We start from the raw sequence: 19,065 nt of genomic DNA, 5'->3' as shown, positions 1-19,065 counted from the left end.
CCCTTGAGCTTCGTTTCACTCAGAGCCAAAACATCCAGGTTCCTTTCCTCAAACATACTACCAATCTCTCCTTTTTTCTCATCTTGGTTACATCCACACACATTTAGACATCCCAATCTGAGCCTTCGAGGAGGATGAGCACTCCCCGCGTGACTCCTTCTGTTTCCCCTTTTAGAAAGTTAGAATTCAAGGAGGGGAGGGTTTCTAACCCCCGCTCCCGTTCCTTTAGTCGCCTTCTACGGTAACACGTCAGGAATGCGTAGGAAGTATTCTTTCTCCCCTATCCCCAGGGATATATATATATATATATATATATATATATATATATATATATATTTATTTTGTTTTGTCACTGTCGCCCGCGTTTGCGAGGTAGCGCAAGGAAACAGACGAAAGAATGGCCCAACCCACCCATATACACATGTATATACATACACGTCCACACACGCAAATATACATACCTATACATCTCAATGTACACATATATATACACACATAGACATATACATATATACACATGTACACAATTCACACTGTCTGCCTTTATTCATTCCCATCGCCACCTCGCCACACATGCATAATGGTGTCTTGTTAGTATAGCCGTAGAAGTTGATCATGCATGCATGATGGTGATGTGTTAGTATAGCAGTAAATGTTGATCATGCATGACTGATGATGGTGAAATGGTAGTGTAATCATAGATGTTGATCATACTTGCATGATGGTGAGGAGTTAGTATAAGTGTAGATGTCAATCATACTTGCATGATGGTGAGGAGTTAGTATAGCTGCAGAAGTTACTCATGCATACATCAATGGTAAGGTTTTAAAATAGGCGTAGATGTTCATCATGCATGACTGATGATGGTGAGGTGTTGATATAGCTGCAGATATTGATCATGCACGCATGATGGTGAGGTGCTAGTATAGCCGGAGTTGGTGATCATGCATGACTGATGATGGAAAGGTGTTAGTATAGCCGTAGATGTTGAACAGGCATGCAAGATAGTGAGGTGTTAGTATAACCGCAGATGTTGATCATGCATGCATGATGGTGAGGGGTTAGTATAACCGCAGATGTTGATCATGCATGCATGATGGTGAGGGGTTAGTATAGTTGCAGATGGTAATCATGCATGCATGATGGTGGAATGTTAGTATAGCCTTAGATACTGATCATGCATGACTAATGATAGTAAGGTGTTAATATAGCTGCAGATATTGGTCATACACGCATGATGGTGAGGTATTAGTATAGCCGTAGATGTTAATCATGCATTCATGATGACAGTGAGGTGCTAGTATAGCCATACATGTTGATCATGCATTCATGATGACAGTGAGGTGCTGGTATAGCCATACATGTTGATCATGCATTCATGATGACAGTGAGGTGCTGGTATAACCATACATGTTGATCATGCATTCATGATGACAGTGAGGTGCTGGTATAGCCATACATGTTGATCATGCATTCATGATGACAGTGAGGTGCTAGTATAACCATACATGTTGATCATGCATTCATGATGACAGTGAGGTGTAAGTAAAACCGTAGATGTTGATTACACAAGCATGATGGTGAGTTGTTAATATAGCCGTAGATATTGATCATGAATGACTGATGATGGTGAGATGGTAATATTGCCGTAGATGTTCATCATGCATGCATGATGGTGAGGTGTTAGTAAAGCCGCAGATGTTGATTATAAATGCATGATGGTGAAGTATTAGTATAGCCGTAGATATTTATCAAGCAAGACTAATTATGGTGGGATGGTAGTATAGCCGTAGATGTTGATCATGCATGCATAATGGTGAGATGTTATATAGACGCTGGATATGTTCGTGTGCTACTTGCTAGATACACTAAATGTTTGTGCGCTGCCTACTGGATACGCTGGATATGTTCTTGTCCTGCTTACTGGATATGTTCGTGTGCTGCATGCTGGAGGCGCTGGACATGTTCGTGTATTCCCTGCTGAATGCGCTGGATATGATTGTGCGCTGCTTACTGGATACTGTGGATGCTTGCGCTCTGCCTCCTGGATAAGCTGGATATGTTCCTGTGCTGCCTCCTGGATGCGCTGGATATGTTCGTGTGCTGCCTGCTGCATGCGCTGGATATATTCGTGTGCTGCCTAATGGATGCTCTGGATGTGTTCGTGCGCTGCCTCCTGGATACGCTGGATATGTTTGCGCTCTGCTTGCTGGATACTGTGGATGTTTGCGCTCTGCCTCCTGGATAAGCTGTACATGTTCCTGTGCTGCTTGCTGGACACGATGGATATGTTTGTGCGTTGCCTGCTGGATACGGTGGATATGTTCGAGTTGCTGCCTGTCGGACGCGCTGTATATGTTTGCGCGCTGTTTGCTGGATACTGTGGATGTTTGCGCTCTGCCTGCTGGATACGCAGGATATGTTCCTGTGCTACTTCCTGGATGCGCTGGATATGTTCGTGTGCTGCCTGCTGGATGCGCTATATATGTTCCTGTGCTCCCTGCTGGATGTGCTGGATATGTTCGAGCGCTGCCTACTGGAAACGCTGGATATGTTCGTGTTGCCGCCTGTTGGATGCGCTACTTATGTTCGTGTTCCTGCCTACTGGATACGCTGGATATGTTTGTGCGCTTCCTGCTGGATACTGTGGATGTTTGCGCTCTGCCTCCTGGATACGCCAGATATGTTCCTGTGCTGCCTGCTAGATGCGCTGGATATGTTCGTGCGCTTCCTGCTGAATGCGCTGGATATGTTCGTGTGCTGCCTGCTGGATGCGCTGGAAATGTTTGTGCGCTTCCTGCTGGATACTGTGGATGTTTGCGCTCTGCCTCCTAGATACGCTGGATATGTTCCTGTGCTGCCTGCTGGATGCACTGGATATGTTCGTGTGCTGCTTGCTGAATGCGCTGGATATGTTCGTGTGCTACTTGCTGGATACTGTGGATGTTTGCGCGCTGCTTCCTGGATACGCAGGATATGTTCCTGTGCTGCCTGCTGGTTTCGCTGGATGTGTTCGTGTGCTGCCTGCTGGAGGCGCTGGATATGTTTGTGTGCTGCCTACTGAAAACGCTGGATGTGTTCGAGTGCTGGCTGCTGCATACGTTGTATATGTTCATGTGCTGGCTGCTGAATGCGCTGGATATGTTCGTGTGCTGCCTGCTGGTTTCGCTGGATATGTTCGTGTGTTGCCTGCTGAGGCGCTGGATATGTTCGTGTGCTGCCTTCTAGATATACTAGATATGCTCGTGCGCTGTCTTCTGGATACGCAGGTTATTTTCCTGTACTGATCGCTGAATACGCTGGATATGTTCGTGTGCTTCCTGCTGGATACGCTGGATATGTTCTTGTGCTTCCTGCTGGATACGCTGGATACGTTCGTGTGCTATTTGCTAGATACGCTGGATATGTTCGTGTGCTGCCTGCTGGATGCGCTGGATATGTTCGTACGCTTCTTCCTGGATGCACTGGATATATTCGTGTGCTGCCTGCTGAATATATGTTCGTGTGCTGCCTGATGGATGCGCTGGATATGTTCGTGCGCTGCTTGCTGGATACGCTGGATATTTGCACGGTGCCTGCTGGACAGGCTGGATATGTTCGTGCGCTGCCTGTTGGATACTGTGGATGTTTGCACTCTGCCTCCTGGATACGCTATATATGTTCCTGTGCTACCTGCTGGATGCGCTGGATATGTTCGTGTGCTGCCTACTGAATGCGCTGGATATGTTGTGTGCTGCCTGCTGGATGCGCTAGATATGTTAGTGTCCTGCCTGCTGGATATGTTCGTGTTGCAGCTTGCTGGATGCGCTGAATATGTTCCTGTGCTGCCTGCTGGATGTGCTGGATGTGTTTGTGTGCTGCCTGCTGGATACGATGGATATGTTCGTGTGCTGCTTGCTGGATACGCTGGATATGTTCCTGTGCTGCTTGCTGGATGTGCTGGATATGTTTGTGCTCTGCTTGCTGGATACGCTGGATATGTTCGTATTGCTGCATGCTGGATGCGCTAGATATGTTCCTCTGCTGCTAGTTGGATACGTTGGATATGTTCGTGTTGCTTCCTGCCGGATGCGTCATATATGTTCGTGTGCTGCCTGCTGAATATGCTGGATATGTTCGTGTTGCTACTTGCTGGATGCGATGCATATGTTCCTGTGCTGCCTGCTGGATGCGCTGGATATGTTCGTGTGCTGCCTGCTGGATGCGCTGGATATGTTCGTATTGCTGCTTGCTGGATGGGCTGGATATGTTCGTGCGTTGCCTTCTGGATGTACAGGATATATTCGTGTTGCTGCCTGCTGGATACGCTAAACATGTTCGTGTACTGCTTGCTGAATGCGCTGGATATGTTTGCACGCTGCTTCCTGGATACTGTGGATGTTTGCGCTCTATCTGCTGGATACGTTGGATATGTTTGTGTGCTGCCTGCTGGATGCGCTGGATATGTTCGTGTGCTGCCTGCTGGATACGTTGGATATGTCCCTGTGCTGCCTGCTGGATGCGCTGGATATGTTCGTGTGCTGCCTGCTAGATGAGTTGGATATGTTCGTGTGCTGCCTGCTGGATACGTTGGATATGTCCCTGTGCTGCCTGCTGGATGCGCTGGATATGTTCGTGTGCTGCCTGCTAGATGAGTTGGATATGTTCGTGTGCTGCCTGGTGGATGCACTGGATACATTGGTGCGCTGCCTGCTGGATACATTGGATATGTTTGTGTGCTGCCTCCTGGATACGCTGGATATTTTCGTATTGCTGCATGTTGGATACGTTAGATATGTTTGTGCGCTGCTTGTTGGATTCTGTGGATGTTTATGCTCTGCCTGATGGATTCGCTGGATATGTTCCTGTGCTGCCTGCTGGATGCGCTGGATGTGTTCGTGTGCTGCTTGCTTGATATGCTGGATAAGGTCCTGTGCTGCCTGCTGGATGCGCTGGATATGCTCGTGTTGCTGCTTGCTGGATGGGCTGGATATGTTCGTGCGCTGCTTGCTGAATGCGCTGGATATGTTTGCACGCTGCTTGCTGGATACTGTGGATCTTTGCGCTCTATCTGCTGGATATGTTGGATATGTTCCTGTGCTGCCTGCTGGATGCGCTGGATATATTCGTGTGCTGCCTGATAGATGCGTTGGATATGTTAGTGTATTCCTTGGTGGATGCGCTGGATATATTGGTGCGCTGCCTGCTGAATGCGCTGGATATGTTTGCACGCTGCTTGCTGGATACTTTGGACGTTTGCGCTCTATCTGCTGGATACGTTGGATATGTTCCTGTGCTGCCTGCTGGATGCGCTGGATATATTCGTGTGCTGCCTGATAGATGCGTTGGATATGTTAGTGTGTTCATTGGTGGATGCGCTGGATATATTGGTGCGCTGCCTGCTGGATACGCTGGATATGTTTGTGTGCTGCCTCCTGGATACGCTGGATATGTTCGTATTGCTGCATGCTGGATGCGCTAGATATGTTTGTGCGCTGCTTGCCGGATACTGTGGATGTTTGCGCTCTGCCTGATGGATTCGCTGGATATGCTCCTGTGTTGCCTCCTGGATGCTCTGGATATGATTGTGTGATGCTTGCTTGATACACTGGATAAGGTCCTGTGCTCCCTGCTGGATGCGCTGGATATGTTCGTGCGCTGCCTGCTGGATACGCTGGATATGTTTGTTTTGCTGCCTGTTGGATGCGCTGGATATGTTCCTGTGCTTACTTCCTGGGTACGCTGGATATGTTTGTGCGTTGGCTGCTGCATACGCAGGATATATTCGTGTTGCTGCCTGTTGGATGTGCTGCATATGTTCGTGTTGCTGTTGCTGGATGCACTGGATATGTTCGTGCGCTGCCTGCATGATATGCTGGATATGTTCGTGTGCTGCTTGCTGGCTACAGTGGATGTTTGCGAGCTGCCTGCTGGATACGCTGAATATGTTCCTGTGCTACCTGCTGGATTCGCTGGATATGTTCGTGTGCTGCCTGCTGGATGCGTTGGATATGTTCGTGTGCTGACTCCTGGATACGCTGGATATGTTCCTCTGCTCCTTGCTGGATACGCTGGATATGTTCGTGTTGCTTCCTGCCAGATGCGCTATATATGTTCGTGCGCTGCCTGCTGAATACGCTGGATATGTTCGTGTTGCTGCATATGTTCCTGTGCTGCCTGCTGGATGTGCTGGATATATTCGTATTGCTGCTTGCTGGATGGGCTGGATATGTTCGTGCGCTGCCGGCTAGATGGGCTGGATGTATTCGTGTTGCTGCCTGCTGGATGCGCTGATATGTTCGTGTGCTGCCTGCTGGATATGCTGAATATGTACGTGTTGCTGCTTCCTGGATGTGTTAGATATGTTCGTGTACTGCATGCTGGATGTGCTGGATATGTTTGCCGGCTGCCTGCTGGATGCGCTGGGTATGTTCCTGTGCTGCCTGCTTCGTGCGCTGGATATGTTCCTGTGCTACCTGCTGGATGTGCTATATATGTTCGTGTGCTGCTTGCTGGATACGCTGGATATGTTCGTGCGCTGCCTGCTGAATACGCTGGATATTTTCCTGCGCTGCTTGCTGGATACGCTGCATATGTTTCTGCTCTGCCTGCTGAATATGCTGGATATGTTTGTGTGCTGCCTGCTGAATACCTTGGATATGTTCGTGTGCTGCCTGTTCGATACGTTGGGTATGTTTGTGCGCTGCCTGCTGGACGCGTTGGATGTTCGTTTCCTGCCTGCTGTATATGCTGGAGGTTCGTTCGCTGCCTGCTGGATACGGAGGATATATTTGTGTGCTGCTTATTGGATACGCTGGATATGTGTGCGCTCTTCCTGCTGGATACGCTGGATGTTCGCTAGCTGCCTACTGAATGCGCTGGATGTTCTTTCCCTCTCTGGTGGATGCGCTGGATATGTTCTTGTGCTGCCTGCTGGATACGCTAGATATGTTCGTGTGCTGCCTACTGGATACACTGCATATGTTCTTGTGCTGCCTGCTAGATGCGCTGGATATTTTCGTGTGCTGCCCGCTGGATACACTTGATATGTTCGTGTACTGCCTGCTGGATACGCTAGATACGTTCGTGTGCTACCTGCTGCACACGCTGGATATGTTCGTATCCTGCCTGCTGGATGCGCTGGATATGCTCGTGCGCAGCCTGCTGGATACAGTGGATATGTTTGTGTGCTGACTGCTGGATGTGTTGGATACCTTTGTGTGCTACCTGGTGGCTACGCTGGATATGTTCGTGCGTTGCCTGCTGGATACGCTGAATGTGTTCGTGTGCTACCTGCTGGATTAGGTGGATATGTTCGTGTGCTGCCTGCTGGATGCGCTGGATATGTCTGTGCGCTGCTTGCTGTATGCGCTGGACATATTCGTGTGCTGCCTATTGGATACGCTTGATATGTTCGTGTTCCTACTTGCTGGATGCTCTGAATATGTTCCTGTGCTGCCTGCTGGATGCGTTGGATATGTTCGTGTGCTGCCTGCTGGATGACTGCATATGTTCGTGCACTGCCTGCTCGATACGTTAGATATGTTCCTGCGCTGCCTACTGGATATCCAACGCTGGATATGTTCCTGTGCTGCTTGCTGAATACGCTGGATATGTTCGTGTTGCTGCCTGCTGGATGCGCTGGATATATTCCTGTGCTGCCTGCTGGATACGTTGGATATGTTCGTGTACTGTCTGCTGGATACGCTGGATATGTTCGTCTGCTACCCGCTGAACACGCTGGCTATATTCGTATCCTGCCTGATTGATGCGCTGGATATGCTCGTGCGCAGCCTGCTGGATACAGTGGATATGTTCGTGTGCTGACTGCTGGATGCGCTGGATATCTTTGTGTGCTACCTGGTGGATACGCTGGATATGTTCTTACGTTGCCTGCTGGATACGCTGAATTTGTTCGTGTGCTGCCTGCTGGATATGCTGGATATGTTCATGTGCTGCCTGCTGGATACACTGGATATGTTTGTGCACTGCTTGCTGGATATGCTTGTGCGCTGCTTGCTGGACGCCCTGGATATGTTTGAGTTGCTGCCTGCTGGAAATGTTCGTGAGCTGCCTGCTGAATACGCTACATATGTTCGTGTGCTGTCTGCTGGATACGATAGATATGTTTGTGCGCTGCCTGCTGGACGCACTGGATATGTTCGTGTTGCTGCCTGCTGGATACGATGGATATGTTCATGTGCTGCCTGCTGGATACGCTGGATATGTTCCGTGTGCTGCCTGCTGGATACGCTTGGTATGTTCGTGTGCTGCGTGCTAGATACGCTGGATATGTTCGTGTGATGCCTGCTGGATACGCTGGATATGTTTGTGCACTGCCTGCTGGATGTGCTGGATATGTTCGTGTGCTGCCTGCTGGATACGCTGGGTATGTTCGTGTGCTGCGTGCTGGATACGCTGGATATGTTCGTGTGCTGCCTGTTGGATACGCTGGATATGTTCGTGTGCTGCCTCCTGGATACGCTGGGTATGTTCGTGTACTGCCTGCTGGATGCGCTGGTATGTTCGTGTGCTGCCTGCTGGATGCGCTGGTATGTTCGTGTGCTGCCTGCTGGATGCGCTGGTATGTTCGTGTGCTGTCTGCTGGATTCGCTGGTATGTTCGTGTGCTGCCTGCTGGATTCGCTGGTATGTTCGTGTGCTGCCTGCTGGATGCGCTGGTATGTTCGTGTGCTGCCTGCTGGATGCGCTGGTATGTTCGTGTGCTGCCTGCTGGATGCGCTGGTATGTTCGTGTGCTGCCTGCTGGATGCGCTAGATATGTTCGTGTTGGTGGATATGTTGGCTTGTCAACAACTTCGACCGACTGTGTTGTGATGATGACCAGTGAGGTCCACTCTCGACTGTTGTATTGATCGTGAGCCAGGTATGAGGTACAACTGTTGTAACTTTCTATGATCGCAAACCAGGTTTGAGGTACAACTGTTGTAGCTTTCTATAATGTTAATAACAGTAAAATAACAAAACCCCGGGTTAATAATAGCAGTAGGTTACTGCTGCCCATACATCTATTGATCCACAGCTTTGGGAAATGACATCAGTGCTCACCCTTGTGTTCTAGATACATTATATATTTAACAATGATTATGCAAATACCTGGAAAAGCTCGATGTATTTGGTCATGAATGATATAAGAAGGTGTGATATGAGAGGGGAATCACGGGGTTAATATTAAGATAAGTAATGTATTGATATTTTGCATAACCTTTAAAATTATGCCACAACCTGCCTCCCTACCTATTATGTGATAATGTTTGATAGTGTGCCACAACCTGTCTCCCTACCTATTATGTGATAATGTTTGATAGTGTGCCACAACTGTCTCCCTACCTATTATGTGATAATGTTTGATAGTGTGCCACAATGTCTCCCTACCTATTATGTGATAATGTTTGATAGAGTGCCACAACCTGCCTTCCTACCCATTATGTGATAATGTTTGATAGAGTGCCACAACCTGCCTTCCTACCCATTATGTGATAATGTTTGATAGTGTGCCACAACCTGTCTCCCTACCTATTATGTGATAATGTTTGATAGTGTGCCACAATGTCTCCCTACCTATTATGTGATAATGTTTGATAGTGTGCCACAACCTGCCTTCCTACCCATTATGTGATAATGTTTGATAGTGTGCCACAATCTGTCTCCCTACCTATTATGTGATAATGTTTGATAGTGTGCCACAACCTGCCTTCCTACCTATTATGTGATAATGTTTGATAGTGTGCCACAACCTGCCTTCCTACCCATTATGTGATAATGTTTGATAGTGTGCCACAACCTGCCTCCCTACCTATTATGTGATAATGTTTGATAGTGTGCCACAACCTGCCTCCCTACCTATTATGTGATAATGTTTGATAGTGTGCCACAACCTGCCTTCCTACCCATTATGTGATAATGTTTGATAGTGTGCCACAATCTGTCTCCCTACCTATTATGTGATAATGTTTGATAGCATGCCACAACCTGCCTTCCTACCCATTATGTGATAATGTTTGATAGTGTGCCACAACTTGCCTCCCTACCTATTATGTGATAATGTTTGATAGTGTGCCACAACCTGCCTTCCTACCCATTATGTGATAATGTTTGATAGTGTGCCACAACCTGCCTCCCTACCTATTATGTGATAATGTTTGATAGTGTGCCACAACCTGCCTTCCTACCCATTATGTGATAATGTTTGATAGTGTGCCACAACCTGCCTCCCTACCTATTATGTGATAATGTTTGATAGTGTGCCACAACCTGCCTCCCTACCTATTATGTGATAATGTTTGATAGTGTGCCACAACCTGCCTTCCTACCCATTATGTGATAATGTTTGATAGTGTGCCACAATCTGTCTCTCTACCTATTATGTGATAATGTTTGATAGCATGCCACAACCTGCCTTCCTACCCATTATGTGATAATGTTTGATAGTGTGCCACAACTTGCCTCCCTACCCATTATGTGTTAATGTTTGATAGTGTAAAACATACTAGATGCAGTCATGGTTGTTACTTGGTCCTGGGTGGCAGCAAACACTAGTAGCCATGTGATCCACATCATGTGACACATATATTTCTGGTATCCTTCTGGCTACAAGGCAAAGTTTTAACATGTTATGTTGTTTTCTGACAAAGAAGAAAATGTAGGACATAATTTTACATTGATTAACCGTATTTGGTTTTGTATAATGTATGTTAGCACATCAGTTGAGCTCTGCACAGAAACCAGCTTTGTGCAGCAGGACATGGAAGATATTGGGCAGCAGTTGTGTAAATGGGTTCTTGTGGGATTAATAAACCTACAGAACCTACCTCATAACCTTCATAGCAATCAGAATTTTATGCAATTTTCAGTAATCTGGCTGAAGTATACCAGTCATGCTCATGGAAATGCATTGTTAAGTGTAAACAAACAGACAACACATAATCCTTATTAGCAGGCAAAAATTATGTTCGTATTGTATATTCCACTATCATTTTGGTTATGTAAGGTTAGATGAGATTTATATCCACTATCATTTTGATTATTATGTAAGGTTAGATGAGATTTATATGGTTCCATTTGATATTTTCCAAGTGTATACCTACGCTTAACATAAATGAGCCCCACATTTTCTGCAGTGTGCATAACAGTTATTGTTTTACTGTTTAATTTAAAATCTTTCATTGAGATATAATGCTCCAAAACCTGTTTTGCAGATACCATATTTCTGTAATTATGAATGAAATAAAATACCAAATTCTTTTTAAGTTTTGTAGTCATTTCCCAAAGCTTACTTCAGTGCAGAGCTCCATTGAACTTTCACCAAAACAGTTTTGCTCATAGTAATGCTTCACAACTGATGTTGTATTAAATGCTATATTAGTAATGAAGGAACTTTAGAACAGAATCAGGTAATATTCAAAGCTAATAATAATGAGAACCAGTTTTTTACAATTATCAATCAATAGTTTAACATCATCAAAAATGTTGGGTTAATTAAAGTAAAAGTATTTGCATGTAATACAATTTTATGAATAGATGTAGATTTTATAATCCCTACATGTCATCTTCAGTAGGTAATAGTAATTATAAGTTTCTATATTCTAGTCTCAGTTACACTCAAGATTGAGCACCGCCTAATTGGCATTGGATGTTAATAAATAAACAGCATGATAAGTAGCCATGCCATCTACAGCAGCAGCTAATTTGATGGTGGCAATGCTTGATACATTTGATAGTGCAGTACTATATTAATGTGAGGCATAGACCCAAAATGAAAGGGTATGGAAGATGTTGGATGTGTCTGAAATGAAATTCTTGAAGACTGTGTGTGGCATGAGAAGGATTGGTCTAGTAGGAAGACCTGAGTAAAAGTGGGCTGTGGTAGCAAAAAAGAGCATGACTTATGAAGCTGAAGAAGGTGTGCTGAAATTATTTAGACATGGAAAGAATGAGTCAGGATAGATTGATTAAGAGGGTATACATTGCAGAAGTGGAAAGGGAAACTTAATAGAAGTATATATCAGTGGTCTCATTACATTGTGTAGAAGTGAATTGACAATTTACTGATTTTGTAAAATGACATTAAGTACTCTTGTGTTAATAGATAAGACATTAGTGTAGAAAGCAGTGACAATCAGAGTAAATTTGTTTTTTATATAAAAGTAGATAAACACCAGAACAAGTTAAGAGAAGCTTTAAAAATCTCACACAATGAAAATAGAATAAACATTGGGTGTTAGGAGAACTAAGGAGAGATTTTATTTTCTTATTTCTGTGGTTGTTTCATGTAATTTCACAGTAAAGAAAGATTGCATATGTGCTGATCTTCCTTGCCATCCATACAATTAAGTTGTTTGTTGTTAAACGATTAATTAGCTGTCATATCCAGTCAACTTCCTTCAAAATCATTTCAACAAGTGTAATGATTCCACTGATGTTTTTCCACCAAACCTGGATGTGCTGGAAATGAGATGTTTGAGGACAATGTGTGGTGTGAGGTGGTTTGATCGAGTAAGTAACGTAAGGGTAAGAGAGATGTGTGGAAATAAAAAGAGCGTGGTTGAGAGAGCAGAAGAGGATGTTTTAAAATGGTTTGGGCACATGGAGAGAATGAGTGAGGAAAGATTGACCAAGAGGATATATGTGTTGGAGGTGGAGGGAACGAGGAGAAGTGGGAGACCAAATTGGAGGTGGAAAGATGGAGTGAAAAAGATTTTGTGTGATCGGGGCCTGAACATGCAGGAGGGTGAAAGGAGGGCAAGAAATAAAGTGAATTGGATCGATGTGGTATACCGGGGTTGACGTGCTGTCAGTGGATTGAATCAGGGCATGTGAAGCGTCTGGGGTAAACCATGGAAAGCTGTGTAGGTATGTATATTTGCGTGTGTGGACGTGTATGCATATACATGTGTATGGGGGTGGGTTGGGCCATTTCTTTCGTCCGTTTCCTTGCGCTACCTCGCAAACGCGGGAGACAGCGACAAAAAAAAAATACATATATATATATATATATATATATATATATATATATATATATATATATATATATATATATATATATTTTTTTATTATACTTTGTCGCTGTCTCCCGCGTTTGCGAGGTAGCGCAAGGAAACAGACGAAAGAAATGGCCCAACCCCCCCCCATACACATGTATATACATACGTCCACACACGCAAATATACATACCTACACAGCTTTCCATGGCTTACCCCAGACGCTTCACATGCCTTGATTCAATCCACTGACAGCACGTCAACCCCGGTATACCACATCGCTCCAATTCACTCTATTCCTTGCCCTCCTTTCACCCTCCTGCATGTTCAGGCCCCGATCACACAAAATCTTTTTCACTCCATCTTTCCACCTCCAATTTGGTCTCCCTCTTCTCCTTGTTCCCTCCACTTCCGACACATATATCCTCTTGGTCAATCTTTCCTCACTCATCCTCTCCATGTGCCCAAACCACTTCAAAACACCCTCTTCTGCTCTCTCAACCATGCTCTTTTTATTTCCACACATCTCTCTTACCCTTACGTTACTCACTCGATCAAACCACCTCACACCACACATTGTCCTCAAACATCTCATTTCCAGCACATCCATCCTCCTGCGCACAACTCTATCCATAGCTCACGCCTCGCAACCATACAACATTGTTGGAACCACTATTCCTTCAAACATACCCATTTTTGCTTTCCGAGATAATGTTCTCGACTTCCACACATTCTTCAAGGCCCCCAGAATTTTCGCCCCCTCCCCCACCCTATGATCCACTTCCGCTTCCATGGTTCCATCCGCTGCCAGATCCACTCCCAGATATCTAAAACACTTCACTTCCTCCAGTTTTTCTCCATTCAAACTCACCTCCCAATTGACTTGACCCTCAACCCTACTGTACCTAATAACCTTGCTCTTATTCACATTTACTCTTAACTTTCTTCTTCCACACACTTTACCAAACTCAGTCACCAGCTTCTGCAGTTTCTCACATGAATCAGCCACCAGCGCTGTATCGTCAGAAAGAGACAGGAGGTCAAGAGAAAGGTGCAAGAGGTGAAAAAAAAGGGCAAATGAGAGTTGGGGTGAGAGTATCATTAAATTTTAGGGAGAATAAAAAGATGTTCTGGAAGGAAGTAAATAAAGTGCGGAAGACAAGGGAGCAAATGGGAACTTCAGTGAAGGGCGCAAATGGGGAGGTGATAACAAGTAGTGGTGATGTGAGAAGGAGATGGAGTGAGTATTTTGAAGGTTTGTTGAATGTGCTTGATGATAGAGTGGCAGATATAGGGTGTTTTGGTCGAGGTGGTGTGCAAAGTGAGAGGGTTAGGGAAAATGATTTGGTAAACAGAGAAGAGGTAGTGAAAGCTTTGCGGAAGATGAAAGCCGGCAAGGCAGCGGGTTTGGATGGTATTGCAGTGGAATTTATTAAAAAAGGGGGTGACTGTATTGTTGACTGGTTGGTAAGGTTATTTAATGTATGTATGACTCATGGTGAGGTGCCTGAGGATTGGCGGAATGCCTGCATAGTGCCATTGTACAAAGGCAAAGGGGATAAGAGTGAGTGCTCAGATTACAGAGGTATAAGTTTGTTGAGTATTCCTGGTAAATTATATGGGAGGGTATTGATTGAGAGGATGAAGGCATGTACAGAGCATCAGATTGGGGAAGAGCAGTGTGGTTTCAGAAGTGGTAGAGGATGTGTGGATCAGGTGTTTGCTTTGAAGAATGTATGTGAGAAATACTTAGAAAAGCAAATGGATTTGTATGTAGCATTTATGGATCTGGAGAAGGCATATGATAGAGTTGATAGAGATGCTCTGTGGAAGGTATTACGAATATATGGTGTGGGAGGAAAGTTGTTAGAAGCAGTGAAAAGTTTTTATCGAGGATGTAAGGCATGTGTACGTGTAGGAAGAGAGGAAAGTGATTGGTTCTCAGTGAATGTAGGTTTGCGGCAGGGGTGTGTGATGTCTCCATGGTTGTTTAATTTGTTTATGGATGGGGTTGTTAGGGAGGTAAATGCAAGAGTTTTGGAAAGAGGGGCAAGTATGAAGTCTGTTGGGGATGAGAGAGCTTGGGAAGTGAGTCAGTTGTTGTTCGCTGATATATATATATATATATATATATATATATATATATATATATATATATATATATATATATATATATATTTTTTTTTTTTTTTTTTTTTTTTTTATACCTCGTCGCTGTCTCCCGCGTTTGCGAGGTAGCGCAAGGAAACAGACGAAAGAAATGGCCCAACCCCCCCCCATACACATGTACATACAAACGTCCACACACGCAAATATACATACATATATATATATATATATATATATATATATATATATATATATATATATATATATATATATATATTTTCTTTTTTCTTTCATACTATTCGCCATTTCCCGCGTTAGCAAGGTAGCGTTAAGAACAGAGGACTGGGCCTCTGAGGGAATATCCTTACCTGGGGATAGGGGAGAAAGAATACTTCCCACGTATTCCCTGCATGTCGTAGAAGGCGACTAAAAGGGGAGGGAGCGGGGGGCTGGAAATCCTCCCCTCTTGTTTTTTTTAAAGAAGGAACAGAGAACGATATATATATATATATATATATATATATATATATATATATATATATATATATATATATATATATGTATATATATCCCTGGGGATAGGGGAGAAAGAATACTTCCCACGCATTCCTCGCGTGTCGTAGAAGGCGACTAAAGGGGATGGGAGTGGGGGGCCAGAAACTCTCCCCTCTTTGTATTTTAACTTTCTAAAAGGGGAAACAGAAGAAGGAGTCACGCGAGGAGTGCTCATCCTCCTCGAAGGCTCAGATTTGGGTGTCTAAATGTATGTGGATGTAACCAAGATGAGAAAAAAGGAGAGATAGGTAGTATGTTTGAGGAAAGGAACCTGGATGTTTTGGCTCTGAGTGAAACAAACCTAAAGGGTAAAGGGGAAGAGTGGGTTGGGAATGTCTTGGGAGTAAAGTCAGGGGTTAGTGAGAGGATACGAGCAAGGGAAGGAGTAGCACTACTCCTGAATCAGGAGTTGTGGGAGTATGTGATAGAGTGTAAGAAAGTAAATTCTAGATTGATATGGGTAAAACTGAAAGTTGATGGAGAGAGATGGGTGATTATTGGTGCATATGCACCTGGGCATGAGAAGAAAGATCATGAGAGGCAAGTGTTTTGGGAGCAGTTAAATGATTGTGTTAGTGGTTTTGATGCACAAGACCGGGTTATAGTAATGGGTGATTTGAATGCAAAGGTGAGTAATGTGGCAGTTGAGGGAATAATTGGTATACATGGAGTGTCCAGTGTTGTAAATGGAAATGGTGAAGAGCTTGTAGATTTATGTGCTGAAAAAGGACTGGTGATTGGGAATACCTGGTTTAAAAAGCGAGATATACATAAGTATATGTATGTAAGTAGGAGAGATGGCCAGAGAGCGTTATTGGATTACGTGTTAATTGATAGATGCACGAAAGAGAGACTTTTGGATGTTCATGTGCTGAGAGGTGCGACTGGAGGGATGTCTGATCATTATCTTGTGGAGGCGAAGGTGAAGATTTGTGGGGGTTTTCAGAAAAGAAGAGGGAATGTTGGGGTGAAGAGTGTGGTGAGAGTAAGTGAGCTTGGGAAGGAGACTTGTGTGAGGAAGTACCAGGAGAGACAGAGTACAGAATGGAAAAAGGTGAGAACAAAGGAGGTAAGGGGAGTGGGGGAGGAATGGGATGTATTTAGGGAAGCAGTGATGGCTTGCGCAAAAGATGCTTGTGGCATGAGAAGAGTGGGAGGTGGGTTGATTAGAAAAGGTAGTGAGTGGTGGGATGAAGAAGTAAGATTATTAGTGAAAGAGAAGAGAGAGGGATTTGAACGATTTTTGCAGGGAAAAAATGCAAATGAGTGGGAGAGGTATAAAAGAAAGAGGCAGGAGGTCAAGAGAAAGGTGCAAGAGGTGAAAAAGAGGGCAAATGAGAGTTGGGGTGAGAGAGTATCATTAAATTTCAAGGAGAATAAAAAGATGTTTTGGAAGGAGGTAAATAAAGTGCATAAGACAAGGGAGCAAATGGGAACTTCAGTGAGGGGGGCTAATGGGGAGGTGCTAACAAGTAGTGGTGATGTGAGAAGGAGATGGAGTGAGTATTTTGAAGGTTTGTTGAATGTGTTTGATGATAGAGTGGCAGATATAGGGTGTTTTGGTCGAGGTGGTGTGCAAAGTGAGAGGGTTAGGGAAAATGATTTGGTAAATAGAGAAGAGGTAGTAAAAGCTTTACGGAAGATGAAAGCCGGCAAAGCAGCAGGTTTGGATGGTATTGCAGTGGAATTTATTAAAAAAGGGGTGACTGTATTGTTGACTGGTTGGTGAGGTTATTTGATGTATGTATGATTCATGGTGAGGTGCCTGAGGATTGGTGGAATGCTTGCATAGTGCCATTGTACAAAGGCAAAGGGGATAAGAGTGAGTGCTCAAATTACAGAGGTATAAGTTTGTTGAGTATTCCTGGGAAATTATATGGGAGGGTATTGCTTGAGAGGTTGAAGGCATGTACAGAGCATCAGATTGGGGAAGAGCAGTGTGGTTTCAGAAGTGGTAGAGGATGTGTGGATCAGGTGTTTGCTTTGAAGAATGTATGTGAGAAATACTTAGAAAAACAAATGGATTTGTATGTAGCATTTATGGATCTGGAGAAGGCATATGATAGAGTTGATAGAGATACTCTGTGGAAGGTTTTAAGAATATATGGTGTGGGAGGCAAGTTGTTAGAAGCAGTGAAAAGTTTTTATCGAGGATGTAAGGCATGTGTACGTGTAGGAAGAGAGGAAAGTGATTGGTTCTCAGTGAATGTAGGTTTGCGGCAGGGGTGTGTGATGTCTCCATGGTTGTTTAATTTGTTTATGGATGGGGTTGTTAGGGAGATGAATGCAAGAGTTTTGGAAAGAGGGGCAAGTATGAAGTCTGTTGTGGATGAGAGAGCTTGGGAAGTGAGCCAGTTGTTGTTCGCTGATCATACAGCGCTGGTGGCTGATTCATGTAAGAAACTGCAGAAGCTGGTGACTGAGTTTGGTAAAGTGTGTGAGAGAAGAAAGTTAAGAGTAAATGTGAGTAAGAGCAAGGTTATTTATGTACAGTAGTGTTGAGGGTCAAGTCAATTGGGAGGTAAGTTTGAATGGAGAAAAACTGGAGGAGGTAAAGTGTTTTAGATATCTGGAAGTGGTTCTGGCAGCGGATGGAACCATGGAAGCGGAAGTGAATCATAGGGTGGGGGAGGGGGCGAAAATTCTGGGAGCCTTGAAGAATGTTTGGAAGTTGAGGACATTATCTTGGAAAGCAAAAATGGGTATGTTTGAAGGAATAGTGGTTCCAACAATGTTGTATGGTTGCGAGGCGTGGGCTATGGATAGAGTTGTGCGCAGGAGGGTGGATGTGCTGGAAATGAGATGTTTGAGGACAATGTGTGGTGTGAGGTGGTTTGATCGAGTAAGTAACGTAAGGGTAAGAGAGATGTGTGGAAATAAAAAGAGCGTGGTTGAGAGAGCAGAAGAGGGTGTTTTGAAATGGTTTGGGCACATGGAGAGAATGAGTGAGGAAAGATTGACCAAGAGGATATATGTGTCGGAGGTGGAGGGAACGCGGAGAAGTGGGAGACCAAATTGGAGGTGGAAAGATGGAGTGAAAAAGATTTTGTGTGATCAGGGCCTGGAGGGTGAAAGGAGGGCAAGGAATAGAGTGAATTGGATCGATGTGGTATACTGGGGTTGACGTGCTGTAAGTGGATTGAATCAGGGCATGTGAAGCGTCTGGGGTAAACCATGGAAAGCTGTGTGGGTATGTATATTTGCGTGTGTGGACGTATGTATATACATGTGTATGTGGGTGGGTTGGGCCATTTCTTTCGTCTGCTTCCTTGCGCTACCTTGCAAATCGGGAGACAGCGACAAAGCAAAAAAAAAAAAAAAATATGTATATATATTACATATCTGGGAGTGGATTTGGCAGCGGATGGAACCATGGAAACGGAAGCGAGTCACAGGATGGGAGAGGGGATGAAAGTTCTAGGA

At 44.5% G+C, this 19,065-nt stretch overlaps 1 protein-coding gene across 3 annotated transcripts in view; it reads left to right on the top strand.

The window, feature by feature from the left end:
- The first annotated feature begins 8,676 nt into the window (after window positions 1–8,676).
- LOC139760422 (uncharacterized) overlaps window positions 8,677–19,065 on the top strand; it is a 65,411-nt gene continuing 55,022 nt past the window's right edge. Inside the window, exon 1 of one of the 3 annotated variants that reach the window (XM_071683618.1) lies at window positions 8,677–8,864. The gene's annotated coding sequence lies outside the window, so the exon portion shown is untranslated. Of the gene's footprint in view, window positions 8,865–8,891; window positions 8,915–19,065 lie in introns of those variants that run through there. The other 2 variants (XM_071683617.1, XM_071683619.1) reach the window with 2 other exon arrangements.

Source organism: Panulirus ornatus, chromosome 36 (genome assembly GCF_036320965.1).
Source record: "Panulirus ornatus isolate Po-2019 chromosome 36, ASM3632096v1, whole genome shotgun sequence".
Lineage (NCBI taxonomy): Eukaryota > Metazoa > Arthropoda > Malacostraca > Decapoda > Palinuridae > Panulirus > Panulirus ornatus.
Note: the sequence above shows the minus strand (reverse complement) of the source record. Positions and strands in the feature narration are given on the sequence as shown.